Source organism: Eptatretus burgeri, chromosome 3 (genome assembly GCF_056783735.1).
Source record: "Eptatretus burgeri isolate ZD-2024b chromosome 3, Ebu_testis_v1, whole genome shotgun sequence".
In the NCBI taxonomy this organism is placed as follows: Eukaryota; Metazoa; Chordata; class Myxini; order Myxiniformes; family Myxinidae; genus Eptatretus; species Eptatretus burgeri.
The window spans coordinates 43,226,671-43,245,970 of NC_140963.1; positions in this window are offsets into that span (position 1 = coordinate 43,226,671).

The window sequence follows — 19,300 nt, forward strand, 5'->3', positions numbered from 1 at the left end:
TGCTGTAGCTGTGTCCAATAAGCTGACCCCAATGATAATTGAGATAACACCGGTCAACGAGCGTATTATGAGATTAAGGATTCGTCACTCCTTAGGTGTCATTTCCCTGGTCTCTGTTTATGCTCCGACTGAGGCGAGTGATCTCACCGTGAAGGATGCATTCTACGCCACACTCGAGTCTGTGGTTGATCAGTGCCCCAGACGAGATACACTTTTAGTCTTGGGGGATTTCAATGCATCGACTGGAACTGATAGGGATGGTTATGAGACATGTGTTGGTCCCCATGGGTCAGGAACTATGAACCAGAATGGCACTAAGTTCCTTGACTTTGCAAGAAGTCATGGACTTAGGGTGGCTGGTTCATGGTTTCAGCACCCACAAGCTCATCGCTGGACTTGGTATTCCAACGCTGGCGGTGTGGCAAAGGAGATTGACCATGTCCTCATTGACGGTCGTTGGAGGATGATCCAGAACTGCAGGGTCTACCGGAGTGCTCAGTTCCTCAATACTGACCACAGGCTTGTTGTCGCAACTCTAAAGCTGCACCTTAAATCCTGGAGAATGGTACCATCCCAGCCGAGGCTGGATGTTGCCAAGCTCAGGGATGAGAGAGTAGCTGAGGAGTTTGCGAACAGGCTGAGTGGACACTTAGGGGGTCTGGGTGCTTTGGGGGGTCCTGAAGAGTTGTGGAGCGCCTTCAAGACCACCGTCCTTGATGCTGCCGGTGGATGCCTTGGAGCTCACCGCAGGGCAAAGAAGAATTTTGTCTCTCAAGGGACACTGGATACCATTGACCAGAGTCGCAGGGGCAGGCTGAATGGCAGAGCTGAGCTGTTCAGGGAGCTGAGGCGTAAAACTGTACGTGCACTGAGGGTGGACAAGAAGGCCTATGTGCGAGGAATCTGTGAGGGGGTAGAGCATAACCTGTGGACAGGTGATTCTCGTCCCGCTTACAGGGGAATTCGCGCATTATGTTCATCCAAGCCCATCCCTCGGAGCACTACAGTTCGAGCAGAGAGTGGTAGGCTCTTGACAGAGGAGTCTGAAGTGAAGGCCCGCTGGGCCGGTTACTTTGAGCGGTTGTACCAGGCTGATCCCCCAACTGTCGAGTTGGCCGTCAAGGGTGTTACAATCCCTGTTGCTGACCCTCGAATCAACTGTGGTCCACCTACGCTTGTGGAAACACGGGCTGCGGTGAACCAGTTGAAACGGGGCAAAGCTCCAGGGATCTGTGGCATCCATGCCGAACTTCTCAAGGCTGGTGGAAATGCTGCACTCGTGTCGTTGCATGCAGTTTTGTGCTCTGCCTGGAACACAGGCATCATCCCAACTGACTGGAAGAGGGGCCTTGTTGTCCCTCTCTGGAAAGGGGAGGGTGATCGCCAAGACTGCAACAACTACCGAGGGGTGACGCTGCTCTCAGTGCCGGGCAAGGTCTTTGCTCGGATAATTCTCGATAGGGTTCGCCACCATCTGCTTGAGCACCAGCGTCCAGAGCAGTCAGGCTTTACACCAAAGAGGTCAACGATTGACCGTATCCTTGCACTTCGTGTCCTCACCGAACGCAGACGAGAGTTTCGGCAGGGGCTGCTTGCAGCCTATGTTGATCTCTGTAAAGCATTCGATTCAGTGAATCGGGATGTCCTCTGGAGGATTCTTGGTCTTCGTGGGGTGCCACCAAAACTGATCGATCTGATGTCTGAACTCTACTCTGGTACTGAGAGTGCTGTGAAGTGTGGTGGTACCATCTCTGACTTATTTCCAGTTGTTACTGGAGTTCGTCAGGGATGTGTACTTGCCCCCACACTTTTCAGCACTTGTATGGACTGGATTCTAGGGAGGATGTCGGAGAAATCAAGTTGCGGTGCGTCATTTGGGAATGTCAAGATCTCGGACCTTGACTTTGCAGATGATGCAGTCATCTTTGCGGAGACTTTAGACATCCTCTTGGGGGCCCTCGAGGTGCTGAATGAGGAGTCGGAGCCGTTGGGATTACGGGTTTCTTGGGTCAAAACTAAGATCCAGGCTTTCGGTGACATCTTGGATGCTGCTGTCCTGTCTGTGTCTGTTTGTGGTGAGGATGTTGAGGTCGTGGAGAGATTCACTTACCTTGGCAGTGATATTCATGTCTCTGCTGGCTGCGAGTCAGAGGTCAATAGACGTCTGGGTCGGGCCTGGGGAGTCATGGATTCACTGGATCATGGGGTGTGGTGCTGCCGGTACCTGTGCGGGAGGACGAAAGTCCGAGTCTTCAGGTCCTTGGTACTTCCAGTCTTGCTCTATGGGTGCGAGACTTGGACTCTGACCAAGGATCTGAGATGGAGACTTACTTCCTTTGGTACCAGGTCTCTTCGGAGAATCCTTGGCTATCGCTGGTCGGATTTTGTGTCCAACGAGCGGTTGCTGAGAGAGACTCGGATGAGATTTGTTACCTGCATAGTCCGTGAGCGTCAGTTGCGGCTGTATGGACATGTGGCTCGTTTTCCTGACTCTGATCCTGCTCACCAGATTCTCTCAGCGAGGGAGTCTCATGAGTGGAGGAGGCCAGTGGGTCGACCACATGCCTCATGGTTGCAACAGGTTGACCATCATCTCAAGGAGATGGGGATGGGCCTGGCATCTGCCTGGGGGATGGCCAGACGGAGGCCCCTGGAGTACCGGCGGAAAGTGGACGCAGCGACGTGCTGTTCTGACACATGCTCCCATACCTGACCTGACCTGTGGAAATTCGCAAACCACCATTCAGGGCCCGTCGGTGAGATATCTCGAAGTACATGTGTAGTTAGCCCCAAACCCGTTGTCTAGAGGGATTTTGATGTGATTCATTCGGGCTGCGACGCTTTGAGATAGCCGTTTTTCTGTTCTATCTTTATTTTGAACCAACCACATCTCAACCGCCATCACACAACAACCACCTTAACCACCACGCCAGCCATCATCACCAACTACAACCACGCTCCAACCCTCAGACAACAACAACAACACCAACAGCCATGGCCTTTACCTTCACAACTCAATCCCGCAAACATCGCATCACCGTCATTCCCAAACGGCACTATAACCATCAACCCACCACTGAAAACCCTCCACCACCCTCACCTCTCTCCTTCTATGGCCATTTCCGCACCACCTGTGAACACTGAGCGTCGGGCTGTCTTGGGCCCATTCAGTGATACGCCACCAAGCCGCGAGCGTAAATAGTGGCCTTTCCGAGGAAAATTCGGATCCCAAACGCTACACGCCCACTCCCCCTCCGTCCAATTAGCAAGCGCGGAGCGGCTTGGCCCCGCCTCCAGGCGCGTCTGTGTGAAATCGATATATGCAAATTCTAGGATCAGGGGAGGTTCACGCCCACTTTTCCTCCGTCCAATTGGCGAGGGTGGCTCCGCCCCCGAGGTCATCCTGATCCGGATATTTTCATATTGTTTTCTCCTGCCGGCCTATAAAACGGCGAGCGCAAGGTGAATCAGGGCAGAGTGAGTCGAGTCATCGGTGTGGCAGAGAGTCGAGTCGGGTGGCGAAGTGATCGGTGTGGCAGGAAGGGTGGAGTTGGGTGGCGAAGTGATCGGCGTGGCAGAGAGTCGAGTGGGGTGGCGAAGTCATCGGTGAGGCAGGAAGAGTTGGGTTCTGGAGTCGGCTGAGAAGAGTTGCGGGAAGAGGCAAAGGAGCTCGGGTCCGAGGCGAGAAGGACGGCGGTCGGTGACGAGGTCGCGGTGTGAGAACGCTCGTCGCGGGACCCAAGCTAGCCAGCCATTCTCCCTCCCCCAGGGCATCAACAATTTCCCCTTTCCCCCACGCTCAGAGTGAAACAAGGGGGCCCCGTTCCCACCCCACTCCAAATGTCGTGCCAACGAAACCCGCCAAGGAGCACGGAGTCAGGGCACAGCCATGCGGCCAAATCTGCGGCTCGTCCGCCAACGCGTCACGAGAATGCGGGTAGGACCCCCCCCCGGTCTTGCGGGCCTGGCCGCTCCTTCAGGTCACGCGCACATATTGGCCTATAGGCCCGTCTGCCCCCTTGTCTATGAGGGTGGCCTCTTTCCTTTGCTTTTGAGTAAATGTGTGTTGGCGCCGTCTGTAAAGTGGAACTGTATAAGTGTTGCCGTGTGTGCACATAGTCGGTAGTAACTCTGCGTCGTTGTTGCTTTTGTTTTAATTGCTATATGTGCATTTTTGATTGTGTATGGCTGTACATATGTGTTTTCCGTGTGCCGGGAAATAAATGTGCTTTGTGTGAACTGTTTTCCCGTTTCGCTTCGTCTTTTCTTTATTGACCCTCCATCCTGCTTCACGTAAAGGGTTCGTAGTGGGCTTAATACGCCCGGTAATTAATCGGAACCGTAGAGGCCGACGATAACACCGCTTGGTTATCACTGTAGCACGGAACGGACCGCTTAAGCGGTTCGTGTCCGGAGTCGGCCTGTGGCGTGGTACGATCGCCCGGTCGACCATCTGCGCAGGTACTTAGGTCGATCGAATTTGGCGAGCAACCCTATCCTGCGCGGGTGGGCAATTGGCACGGTCGTGGTGGGGTTAAACCCCCACCCGTGACTAGCTCCTGGTGTTGTTCCGAGAGGGTCACGACTGAATTGTCTCTCTGGTGGGCGACATGACGCGATCCGAGTTACGTGGCCGTCTGCAAGGCGGCGGGCGCGAATTCGCAAATATAAAAATATATATATATATATATATATATATATATATATATATATATATATATATATATATATATATATATATATATATATATATTACGGTTCTAGGAACCATACGCATACAATGTACAGGTGTCCCAAGTCAGTTCTGCCATCAAGTATATGTGTAGACAGAATCCCTCCTTGTGTGTAGTGGGTAGTAGGTGCGTTGTGATGTTTTTTTAGTTAGGTTAACAAATCATCTTATTTCCCCTCTTATGGAACCACGGTACCTTCCTAGCGCTTGCAGCTTCGGTTCGCTGGCCACAGTGTACCACTGTCCACCCGCTGTCTGAAGAGACTCGTTTTTTCCGAGGCAAAATCTCCACGTTCGTCGTTCCAGTTCCTTCTAGGCTTCCCCAAACGTACGCAGTGTGGCTGCACCGTCATTCAGCTTCCTCAAACACACGTGGAGTAGGCGGGCCTTTCCGGTGCCTGGCCGAGGCCCCGCCCAGAAAGGGCGGACCCATGGGAGCACCGTCCAATCAGGGCGGACAGTGACGTCAGCTTCACCAAGGCCCCTCCCCGCTGAGGGAGGTCTATAAAATTATGACACCATCCTCAGTCTTGAGTTATTTTGGGGTCGTTCATTCAGTTCTTTGGGGGGTTGTTCATTCAGTTCGTTGGGGGTCATTCGTTCTGTGCTTGCAGGCCGGAGTTGGTTGGAAAATGAAGGGGTTCCCGTGGAACAATAAATCACGTATAAAAAATTCTGCAGAGCACAGTTATCATCGGAAATTTTTGTAACTTCGCATATCAGAGGCCTATAGAGGTCCCTTTCAGTGCACAAAATTTTGAAAGTCAAGGTCAAAGGTCAAAGTCAAAGGTCAAGGTCACTTTGGCGTAAATCAGGGGAGTCGACGAAACCCTTATTTTTTGAGTAATTTTGATCGGATCGTCTTCAAACTTCATGGGAATATAGTTCATGGTCTGGCGCTCAGCTGATTATTTTTTGGTGGCGATTGGCCTTGATCTTCATATGTTTTTTTTTTGTTGTTTTTTTTTTTTTTTTTGGTCTGTAATCACGTATAAATCACTCTGCAGAGCACAGTTGTCATTGGAAATTTTTGTAACTTCGCATATCAGAGGCCTATAGAGGTCACTTTCAGCACACAATTTTGAAGGTCAAGGTCAAGGTCACTTTGTCACAAATCAGGGGAGTCGACGAAACCCTTATTTTTTGAGAAATTTTGATCGGTTCGTCTTCAAACTTCATGGGAATATAGTACATGGTCTGGCGCTCAGCTGATTAGTTTTTGGTGGCGATTGGCCTTGACCTTCATGGTTAGCGCCTGAGGTCAAACATATATGACCCCAAGGTCAAATTTTAAAGTTTAAGGAACCATATCGTGTAGAACGATTCTCATCGGAATCTCTCGTAGGCAGATATTCCTCAAGGAGTCGCTCCTGGTGGATAGCAGCTCTGTTCACCTCAGTGTGACCTTAAAGAAGTCACACGTGGTCACCTTTTGGCAAGATACGGGTCACCCTGCGGGTGACATTGTTTTTTTTTAATTTGTTTGTTTGTTTGTGAACAGTATTACGGAAAAACTCCTCGACGGACTTCGACGAAACTTGTTGGGGGTGGGGGGTTAGGTATGGTCCAAGGATCATGCCATTAAATTTTGGACTTGGTCCCCCCCTCCCCCGCCAAACATAAAAAAAATTGTTAGAGAAAAAAAAAGTTTTTTTTTGCATTTCTACATGTTTTAAGTGATTTCCAACCCCCCCTAAAAAAATTGTTACCCCCCCCCCCACCAAAAAAAAGATTTTTTTTTTTTTTTTGCATTTCTGCATGTTTTAAGTGATTTCCAAACCCCCCAAAAATGTTAGACAAAACTTTTTTTTTCGCATTTCTACATGTTTTAAGTGATTTCCAACACCCCCCCCCCCAAAAAAAATTTAGAGAATTTTTTTTTGCATTTCTACATATTTTAAGTGATTTCCAACCCCCCAAAAAATTGTTACCCCCCCCCCCCAAAAAAAATAATTGTTAGACAAAATTTTTTTTTTCATTTCAACATGTTTTAAGTGATTTCCAACCCCTTCCAAAAATTTAGAGAAAAAAAAATTTTTTTTTGCATTTCTACATATTTTAAGTGATTTCCAACCTCACACCCCCCCCCCCCAAATAAAATTGTTGGAGAAAAAAAAATTTCCAACTTTTTTTTCAGCAAAATTTCGATTTCTTTTTTTGCATTTCTACATGTTTTAAGTGATTTCCAACCCCCTCCCCCCCCCAAAAAAAATGTTGGAGAAAAGAACTATAACTCTGTCAGAACTGTTGACATCATATTTAATGAATAAGATATAAGGTTCACTTGAGTGACCCAGCAGTATTGGCGGCGGAGGTTTTGCACTCTCCCGAGTGATCCCCACTAGTTATGAATAAATTAGTGTAGAAGTGTTCCCAGTTCGTTTTAGTCTTTTCCTTCATTGGTTCAGCATGGTTCGGATCTGAGTTTTAGCCGGGTCTTTGTTCCCGTTAATCTGCTCATCCTAGCCGGCACGGCTTTGGCAGTTCTGCTCAACTGCACCCGAACCGGAGTTGGTAGTCAGTAGTTGGAACTCCACCACAGTCGGAAGAGTGACCCGGTTCAAGCAAGACGTTCCGAGGGCGTGGTTCCCCAGTAGACGACACCGCCTGGTTTATTAGGTAAATTGGATAAGGATAAAAAAGACCCGACTCTACGCGGTGGAGGTATTGGCGTCCACGGTCATTTAAGCGACCCGCCGCCTCACGGAGTTGTCCGTGAGCGACGGCCTACAATTCTGGGAGTCTGGTGGGAGACGACGAAACTTCGCCCACCAGCAGTCGTTCTTGCCACCAGTTCCCGGCCCGCAACAATATATGTATATATAGCAGTAAAGTTTGTTTGTATGTTCCCCTCTAGTGTCCACAGTTTGCAAGCTAGACCCTACAAACCATTTATTTTCGAAACCAGCATGATGCAGGAAAGGTTATATATAGGACAGGTCAGTGGCGGATTTACAGGGCTCAGGGGGTTCGAGCTCACCATGTGTGGCGCCCACAGACTGCTGAGGTAAATTATAAATCCAAACTCAACCCCAGTGGTGGGAGAGAGAGGCGTGCTGGCAACCTGGACTGTGCTCATCACGAAGGAAACAAAAGTGAAAGTGACAGCGTCACGACACAAAAGGAAAGTAACAGCGTGTTGTCTGCGACGATTATAAGTAATTTTTGTGTTGTCTGCGACGATTTTTTGTTGTCTGCGACGAATATACAACGTGTCCAACGTGTCTGGAAAGTAATATATAACGTGACCAACGTGTCTGGAAAGTAAGTGGTTTTAATATACAATATGGCACGCCCGATTCCACCCACAAATTCCCCCCAAGCTGCCGCAAATCCGACTCCAGAACAGACACTCAGAATGGCGTCTCACCTTGCTCAACTTTCGCTCACCAACTCGACCACCAACATCTCCTGCACTCGTGGAAAAATCACCCTGCGCCTCCACGCACCTCCACATCAATGCAATTCACCACCAAACAGGGGTGTGCTGTGTGGCCCAGGCCACTCGGACTGCGTGGCATGGGGATGGACCAAGTGCGTTAACAGCGCCAACCGCATCATGTCGGGGATGCCCCGAGTGTGCATGCGGGACAGATGCGACCCTCCTCCTCTCACCAAAACACGGCCAAGGAGTTCGGTGCAAGGCTCTGTGTCGTGTCGCGCTGGATGTGTGAATGAGATAGCTTCTGACCCCAGGATCCTGACAGGGTGGGGCCCGGACCCAATAGGGGAGCGTGATTCGGGTGACGGGTCGTCACCCCACCCTTCGCCCGGGGCTTATAAAAAGTGGATCGCGAAGCCTGCCTGTTTCGCTCTGTCTGTCTGTCTGTCTGTCTGTCTGTCTCTCTCTCTGCACTTCCCCACCTGCCTGCTTCACCTAATTCTCCATCTCTCTGCTCCGCCCTCTCTTCACTGCCCCTCGTCTGCTGTTACTGTATTGCACTCGGGGTTGGTGTGCGACAGACATTCTTCTGCACAAGTGCAGAGCACATGTTTTCACGAGCCCTGGCAAAGTGATTAAGTAGGAGATAACTCGCCGACTCTTAAGGTGCCTGGTGTTGGCTTAATGGTTAGGGTGGTGGGATCCTAGGGTCCTAGGTTCAAATTCCGCTCAGCTGTTGAATTAACAGCAGGTGAGGTTAACTCAACCTGTCATCCTTCCGGGGTCGGCAAATTGAGTGCCAGCATGCTGGGATCCTGTGTCAGAGTGGCGACCCATCCAGGATTGTGCCCAATAGCCAAGGAGAATGATTGAGCAGCACCAATGCTCTGCACAGAGTATGGTCCCAATCTCCTCCTCTTAAAGGCCCTGTCACACCTTGACGTTTTAGCCAGTGTATGCCGATGTAAGAAAAATTTGGCGAATACGTTGGCACACGTCGAATACGTTATGGGTAAGTCTTGTATACATTTAGAGCACGCTGAAGCACGCTGGCATATGTTGTAGTACACCGAGCTCGTCGACAAATTTTAAGCATGCTCAAAATTTTTCGACGTATCCAGCGTATGACTCATGCATTCCATATACGCTGGCCATAAGTTGTAGGCACGTTATGCGATCGTTGACACACGTCGACACACGTTACTTGAAAGTTACTCATAAGTCGAAACACGTCGAGGTAATGCTTAGCGTACCCAAAACTTATTTCTAACCTATCAGTAATGTGCTTTGAACCTATGTGTAACGTATCTCCAACACATATTGAAGTATTTGACATCTTTCGGACGACCACAGAACTTACTGAACATGTTTCTAACTTACAGCTCCCGTATAATGGCGTATTTGCAGCGTTTAGGGGAATTGGTATATAAAAATGGGCTTCACATGAGGAACCCGTCAGTGTTCCAGACTCCATGGTTTTTTTTTTGGGTTTTTTTTTCTTCGGCATGACGGTGTTGTTGACACTTCGATTTCTAGTGCGGCTATGATTTAAATCGTTGAGCGGCAGCCTATTAATAGGCTACGCCACATGATCGTTGGCGATACGCTGCCGCGATATGTATAAGTTAGACTATCGTTGGGCATAGGTTGTGAACGCCGACAACACGCGAAGCATTCATTGGTATAAGTTATCGAAACGTTCTGTGGACGTTACTAATACGTTATGCATACATCCAACTCATTATGCATATGCCCAAAACTGAAAAAAAACATCAATAGTTCAGTGTACGCCAGCGTTTTACATACATTTTGATACGTTGCCATACACTGGCTAAAACGTCAAGGTGTGACAGGGCCCTAAGGTGGGATCGCTCAAGCAGAATGTCCCCCCAAAGCATAATGCATTGTGTTGGTCGGCCGTCCGTGCCAGGTATTGACAGGCCGTTAGTTCTCATGTGCTCTCCTTCCTTCTGGCTATCTAATCTTCATGGGGTTTTTTGTGCGTGTGTGTGATGGTGCTTGTCGCAGCTTAAATCAAGACTGTAGAAGATATAACAGGATAAATCTGCTCTGTGTCTGCTTTTATAAATTGCTTGACTTTTGTTGCACCCCACAAATTCCTTGCCATCCTCTACTGTACATGATAATAAACCCCATTGAGTGTACCACATACCTTTCCTCGCAAATTGTAAATAAATGCTTGTGTAGAAATGTTCCCAGCTCGTTTTCATATTTTCCTTCATTGGTCCAGCATGGCCTGTATCCGAGCCTCGCCAGGACGTTATCCCCCAACGATCTGTTTCCGAGCCGGTATGTCCTTGGCAGTTACTCTCAGCTGCATTTCATACGGAGTTATCCTTGATTGATGGCCTGTGATTCCGGAGAGTATGGTGAGAAACCGAGGTAGCTTCCCATCCCCCCCCCCCCCGCCCCGTGGTCTTCTCGCTCTGACCCCTGGTCCGCAACAACATATATACATATATATATATATATATAAACATATATATAAACATATATATATATATATATATATATATATATATATATATATATATATATATATATATAAACATATATATATATATATATATATATATATATATATATATATATACATACATACATACATACATACATACATACATAAATATATGTATATACACATAGCCTGGTGTTGGCGCAGTGGTTAGGTATACATATATATATATATATATATATATATATATATATATATATATATATATATATATATATATATATATATATATATATATATATATATATATATACAGTGGTATATATATATATATATATATACAGCGCAGTGGTATACATATATATATATATATATATATATATATATATATATATATATATATATATATATACTGTATATACATATACTGTATATATACTGTATATACATATATATATACTGTATATACATACATATATACTGTATATACATACATATATACTGTATATATATATATATCAATATGTATATAGACATACAATCATTCGTGCCCTGCCCGAAGGCTGGTCCTTGACTCATAGTTTTCTCAACGTCTCTCTGTCCTGTACTAGTCTTTTCCACTTCCACTCACTTCCATTAATTTTCCAAGTCATTCAGCATTGATGTTCTCTTCTCTTTTTTTCTTGAAATTTTCCATTTCCTCTTCAGATGTGCCCTGCCCAGTTTCTCTGTCTTTTCCTAATTGCGTTCAACAGATTTCTTTATTTGTTCACTCACCTCGACACATCATTTGTTACTTATTCTGTCCAGATGATATTTTCCATTCTCCTCCAAACCCATATATCAAAGCTGTTTAACAAGTTGGTGTCCTCTTTCTGTAAAACTGAAATCTCACATTCCCACAAAACAACATTCCAAATCGATGTCTTTACAAGTTGCTTCCTGAGTTACATGTTCAGCTTTCCTGCTAGCAACTGTCTCTTCTTAGTTAATGCAGCCTTTCTTCCCATTGCTCACCTTGTTTTTCTGTAAGGCTCACTTGGCTGTGCCTGGGAGGTTTTAAGGGTATTGGAGTAGCGGCTGAAACCAAAATCCTATCCAGGTTCCTCCTGATGACTACATATTTGATCTTTACTTCTTCAGCTTCCTTCTTTGTCTTCCATTTCATTTCCATTCCTCCACCCACTCCCGATTTTAACACCATATTCTGTCTTCAAACACTTCTTTAATTTTTGCTTCTGCAGAGATGTTAAAGAGGACTGGTGATAAACAACACCATTGTCGATATTGCCTTCCAATTGCACTGCATGGTTCTGAGTTCAGTCTACTCCAATGTCCTTCAGCACTGTCGAGAGCTTAATCCAGTCAACCTGATCAAATTGTCATTTTTCCAAAATCTGCAAAACAAACATATACTTCCTGTCCAAACTCAAAACTGTGTTCATTCATTAATCTCAGACTGCTGAATGCTACTCTCATCCGTCTTCTTCCCTGGAATCCAAAATGATTAGCTTCGATATACTTATACATCTTCCCATCCACTCTCTTTGTTACAATTCTCAACACAACCTTCGATACATGGGCAATCAGATTAATTGTACAAAAGTCAGAAGATCAGCATGCCTTTGGCTTCTTTTTTTGGGTGATCATTATTGACTGCACGAAGTCTTCTGGCCATTCTCATGATAAGCAAATATTTTACACATATTAAAGAACATTAATGTTGCCTTCTTTCTCATGTTTCAAATCAACTCTGCATGTTCTTCATCTTTTTCAGCCACTTTCCAGTTTCTATATAATTTATTGCTGTCCTTTTCTCACTCTCCAGCATTTCTGGTCCAATAAAATCAATGTCAATATGACACTCTTCTTCCAGCTCAATCATTTCAAGTTTTTCATTCTTTGCACATAGTTCTTCAATATGCTCCTGCCATCTTTTTCTTATTTCATCAGGGTTTATTAATGACACCTTCCTTTCTCTCTAATGCTGTTATTTTCAGTCCTTTATTCTGGGTGCGACTAATCTCCTTTGCTTTTGCATACATAAGGTCTGCCCTTCTTAGTCAATCCAATTTGAGTGCATCACACCGATTTTACCGATGCATCCTATATACATGTGAATGTGACTTTGCCTGGTTGTTTTATACAGCTTTCTTTAGCTAGAAGAGAATAGGGGTTAATTTATGAAAATCTGAGCCACCTGTGATAATTGATTCGATGAGACTTGATTGGTTATTCCCTCCAATTACGGGTGAGATACATAATTGCATCTTGTTTGTATATATCAATATATATATATATATATATATATATATATATATACAGTATATATATACAGTATATATATACAGTATATATATATATATACACACACACACACACACATAGCCAGGTTGACTGGCTTAGAATCTTAAGTTTGAGCCCGTTCCCGCTGAATTAACACCAGGTGGAGTTCACTCAGCCTGTCATCCTTCAAAGGTCAGCAAAATGAGTACCAGTGTACTGGTAGAGGGGCACAGCATCAGTGGCACAGCTGTGCCTCCAATAAATTATAGCTACCCGGCAGCCTAGCTGGCAAACGCAACAACAGAACAGAACATAACAGAACCACACTCTAAGATCGTCCCCAATCAAAACCATGATCTTTTCTACCCTTGTTAACCACCCTCCCCCCCCTCCCTTCCCAACCTAATCCCCTCTCTTTCATAATTTCCAGTTTTCCTCCTTGGAGTTACCTTCTCTATCCATATTGTCCACCCCATGCATCCTATCCTGCCCCCCATTTCATATCTTCCACAAGCCTCGTTGGTGCATACAAAAGAAACAGCCAAACCATGTGCGGTTATTGTTTTGATGAGAGCTGATTAGTTATTCCCTCCAATTATAGGTGAGAGATGTAATTGGGTCTTGGTATTTATATGTTTACTGTGATTGGCATTGCACATTGTACATGCTTGGAAGCCTTGGTTGTGCACATCTCTGTCTGTGCTGCCACTGATGACTCACCAACAAGTGATCAAACAGGACCTGCAGCTGAGGGGTGTGCAGCAATGGGATTCTCATGTGTGTGTTACTTGTGAATGTATGCAGCTGTATAGGAACTCGAGTTGAGTTTGAAATAGCAAAGGGCTTACCTTGTGAAGCTTTTCTTTGGTGCTTTGTGCAGCTTCCTTTTGCTAGAAGAGCATGGCAAGAGTATATTTATTTGATAATAATCCTAGCCACCTGGGGTAATTGATTAGGTGAGAGCTGATTGGTGGATCAGACCCTCCAATTGCAGGTGAGAGACGTGATTGAGTCTTGTTGTCCACATATATATATATATATATGTATATATATATATATATATATATATATATATATATATGTATATATATATATATATATATATATATATATATATATATATATATATATATATATATATATATATATATATATATATATTTTTTTTTTTATATATATATATATATATATATATATATATATATACATGCATACATACTGGCAGGATGGTCGACCTCGAAGTATGCACACTCACCTCCAAGACCTCTAATGATCTGACAGAAGAAACACAGGTGAAAGAAGAAGGGTATCGGTAGAGCGCATACCTCTGCCACGTAATGCCTGATCCACAAGAACATATCGGGCCCAATACATTCATTAAGCTACAGGCCCCTGTCTGTCAGTTTGTCTGTGAACAGGACATCTCAAAAAATTTTGGACAGATTCTGATGAAAATTGGTGGACAATTTGATTCATGACAAGAACAAGAAGATTTGATTTTGGTTCAGGTCCTGATCTAGATACGGCTTCTCAGTGGGATATAAAATATAAACTGTTCATGAAATGATTAACTTCACAGAGTTCCTTGGAGGTACATGCTCTACTGAGTGCCGTTCAACTTAATTTCTGGATTCTTTCTTAACTAACGGTTAGTGTTAACACTTAACGAGATTAAAATCCAATATACCATTGTAGTTATCAATTGTCTACTATTAATGTCCTTATCATTCACATAAACCTTGATGTCTACATCAGGCTTTGTTTTGGATGTGACCGTTTCACTGTTTAAAAAAAATGCTTTATCGCTTCACAGTCTGAGTAACAAATCCAATTCAGAAAAGTATGATCAGGTGCTGCTTTTCAGGTTCGAACAAATGAGCAGCCTGTGTTTTTTCTTCTAATAATGCTGTTACCTCCAGCACAGTTAGTTGCTGCATTATAAAGTACTTATGCTGAAACATGCCCACATATGCTCCCTAACTTTGGTACATGGATATTTCATTATTATTTTAATGATTGGCTATCATAGTTCATGAAAACAGAAGAGATCATGCATTAGAGTGTGAGATAAAAGAAGTGTCAATGACGCCTTTCCTCAAGGAGCCGAGGGAATCCCCTGTAATCCTTTTGTCACTATCCCTAATTCACCACCCCAGCCCTCCCCTTCCACCTCCTCGATACACCTCCTTGCCATTCCCCTCTACTCCTTCCAAAGCGAATCTTTAATCACTTAAATCAGTGCTACATATTGTCGTTGGTTGTTATCTTCGTATGCAGGATAATGTCTAAATTTTTTTACCGTAGCATTCGTAAAAATCATCAAAAACGCATGTCAGGATGGCAACACATTTGTGTGCTGCACTGCACAACTGATTTCATCATGTAGAATTTTGTCCATCATTGGCCAAAGGGAACAAAAAGAGAGGATATTAAAAGCAGAATAAATTTTTTAAAAAGTAGCAGGGAGAACATAAAAAGAAAGTACTTGATTTTCTGATGCTCCTGATTTACACAACACAAATATCCCCATTTTGTTATGAGACATTCATTCCCAAAACATGCAAGCTTTGCTTTGAGATGCTTGCTTTTATTTCAAAATGCTCAAGCTCATGTCATGCTCGTTCCAAAAATACCCCTGATTTGATTTGTGAGATGATGCTCAACTCCATTGCATAAATGTTTGGGAAGAACAAATGTACAAGGTGGCCCGCACGTCTTGCTACCAATGCTGGAGATAAACACGAAATTGAAAAAAGCAATGCTCTTTGTTACACCTTCATTAATGCTAGCCATATCAATCTGGGTTGCGAAGGATTTTCCATCAAGCATGGCAACACATAATCCTCTGCAGTGAAAATGATCGCTGTCATCGAGATTCAGTGGTCACGTAAAAAAAAACAAAAAAAAAAAAACACAGGGTATCGATAGTTATGGAGTACCCTGTAGCATTTTGCACTTTTCTCATATTTCATGCAAGTGGAACATGAATAGTACATTATGAGTGAATTATGTCACAAGTGAATTAAACACTGCAATTATTAAATATAAATACCTCTGAAGAAAAACTAGACGTATAAATCAAGTACTACAACTGCCAATGTAATTAGTTGGGTAAATATGAAAACAAGTGCGAGAACATTTTAAAAATCCACTAAAAGCAGCAGAATGTGAAAAGGACATGTCCATAGCTCGAAAATGCTGTCCTGGCGAACAAGCTCAGAAGCAGTTGTACAACGACCACACAAGATACAGTGGCTTAAAAAAGTATTCACACCCCTTGACTTTGTCACATTTTGTTGTGTTGCAGCCTGAACTTAAAATGGATTAAATTTAATTTTTTTTCACTGATCTATGCAAAATACCCCATAATGACAAAGCAAAAACACGTTTTTAGAATTTTTTTACAAATTAATTATAAATGAAAAGCTGTAATGTCTTGCTTCAAAAACTATTCAACCCCTTTGTTGTGACACTCCAAAATGAGCTCAGATGCATCCAATTTCCTTTGATCATCCGTTCAGATGTCTCCACAACTTGATTGGAGTCCAGCTGTGGCCAATTCAATTGAATTGTCATGAATTAGAAAGAAACACACCTTTCTATGTGAGGTCAAATAATTGACAGTGCATGTCAGAGCAGAAACCCCACCATAAAGTCCAAGGAACTGTCCATAGAACTTCGAGATATAATTGTGAGGAGGCATTGATCTGGGTAAGGGTATAAAGCAATGTATAGAGTGTTGAAAGTTACCAAGAGCACTGTGAGCTCCATCATTAGAAAATGGAAAAAAAAATGGAACTACCCAGACTCTTCCAAGAGCTGGCAGTCCGACCAAACTGAGCAACTCGTCAAAAAGAACCTTAGTTAGGGAGGTGACCAAGAACCCAATGACCACACTGAAAGAACTACAGAGTTACTTGGCTGAGATGGGAGAACCTGCTGGAAGGACAACAGTCTCTGCAGCACTTCACAAATCCAGGCTGTGAAAGGAGACTGGCATGGCAGAAGCCACTCCTGAGAAAAAGACACGTGACAGCACCCTGAGGTTTGCAAAAAGTCATGTGAAAGACTCTGAGAGCATGAAACAAAAGATTCTGTGGTCTGATGAGAAGAAAATCGAACTCCTTGGCCTGAATGCAAAGCGCTACATCAAGCGGAAACAGAGTACATCTCATCACCCATCTAACACCGTCCTTGCCGTGAAGCATGGTGGTGGCAGCATCATGCTTTGAGGGTGCTTTTCAGTGGCAGGGACTGAAAGACTTTTAAGGATAGAGGGATCAATAAATGGAGCTACAGGCAAATCCTTGAGGAGAACCTGCTTGATTGTGCAAAAGATCTTAGACTGCAGCGAAGATTTACATTCCAACGTGACAATGAACCCAAAGCATATAGCCAAAGCAACACTGAAATGGTTTCATAATAAGTACGTGAAAGTCATTGAGTGTCCCAGCCAAAGCAGAGACTTGAATCCAATTGAGAATCTGTGGAAAACTTTGAAGATTGCTGTTCACCAATGCTCCTCATACAACTTTACAGAGCTTGAGCAAATCTGCAAGGAAGAATGGGAGAAAATCCCCAAATCCAGATGTGCAATGCTGATACAGACATACCCAAGAAGTCTCGAAGCTGTAATCGCTGCCAAAGGCGCTTCTTCAAAGCATTCACTCAGAAGGTTGAATACTTATTGACGCAAGACATTTCACCTTTTCATTTTTCACTGATTTATAAATTTTTCTAAAAACATGTTTTCACTTTGACTTTATCGGGTGTTTTGTGAGAATCGTTTACCCAAAAAAATAAAATTAATCCATTTTACATTCAAGCTGTAACACAACAAAATGTGAAAAGTCAAGGGATGTGAATACTTTCTGAAGGCACTGGAGGTAGCTTGTGTTCGATCTGTTCACTTCTCCAACCGAATCCTAAAGTTATCGTTATGTAAGGAAACAAACTTTCGAATACTGCAGCAAAAATGCTGCAATTTACAAGCTGTTCATGCTGTGATCATGTTCATGTGTGTACTCGCCTTCACAATAGCTGCTCAAGAATAGATTAACATGACTTATTAACAAATTGCAGCTTGCATTTGAGGGATTTCATAATCATTGATAAAAAAGCCACAGCTAACTATAGCAATCACATCCGAATAAGGCTCAAGCACGACATTTGAACCACCAAGTAGTCTTTATGTGGGCCCACGCAGGCTGAGTACATGAGGTGCTAATTATCTCCCAAAGAGAAGGGACAGGTAAGGGAGGGAGGAGGAAGGATTCTCGTTTATTAATGTCCCACTGCACTCTACTCCCTCTCATTACCCATTCCCCATGCCCTAACCTTCCCCACCTTCCTTCAGGAAAGAACTGAAAGTCAGTGGCTTCCCTTTTTTTCACCTACTCTCATGTGGTGGAGCTTCCTCTGCTGTCGCTTATCTCTCCAATTATTCCTAGCTCCTTCTGGATGCACATATAATTCCAGTTACCCAGGACCACTGCACACCTTGACAAATTTTTACCTCCCTTTTACATTTTGGGAAACATCCTTCTGGAGATGGTTCCTTCCAGTGGCTTCATACACTTCATTCTCGGGCTTCAAAAGCAAGTTGGTGCACGATCATATATCATCCCCAAAAACTACAAGTAATCTTTTCTACCCAATTAACTCCACGTCATCGAACCTTCTTGCTGTTTGCTGTGACACAAGAAAATGTGAAATTCCCAAAGCATTAAACTTATCTTTTTGTACTCTGGAAAGTTATGTTGAGTGAACAAAAAATTTAGGAACATGCCAAAATTAACTAGCTTCATTGAGCTATATGATTTAATGCATTCACTACTGGACCTTATGCCCTGTCCCCCAGAGGGACTGCCTATCTATAGCATCTCCCAGATCTGTGTCTATATTTTTCGAGGTTTCGCGAGGTGCTCTCCAGGGAATCAAAGCAAATCTGGTAAAAAAAAAAAACGGACGTTTTCAAAAAAAAAATGTAAGAACGTTTGTGTGGACCGAAACCGATATACCACGTGACGCATGCACAGAGGAGCAAGCAAGATGGCAGATTATCTGCGATGTTTCTTTCATGGGCGATTGAACTTGGGAATGTCTCCATGGTTGTTCTGCATGAAGCTGAAACTCTTTAAAAAAAATAATTGTAGACATTGTCTAGGCGAGTATGAGAGCTAACACACAATGCACAACAAGGGGGAGGGGGTGGGAAACAAGAGGGGTGGGAGTTGGAAGGACAAAACAGTGGGGAACAGAGACGTTATGAGATCTGTGGAAGGGAAAGGGATGGGATGGGGGTCATGCAAGATGGACACTACAGGGACTTCCAAGAAGGAAAGGAGGGAATTTGAAGGAGGTGGGTTTGGGTGGATTAACGGGGGTAGAAAAGATCATGGTTTTGGATGGTGTAAGATAAGAG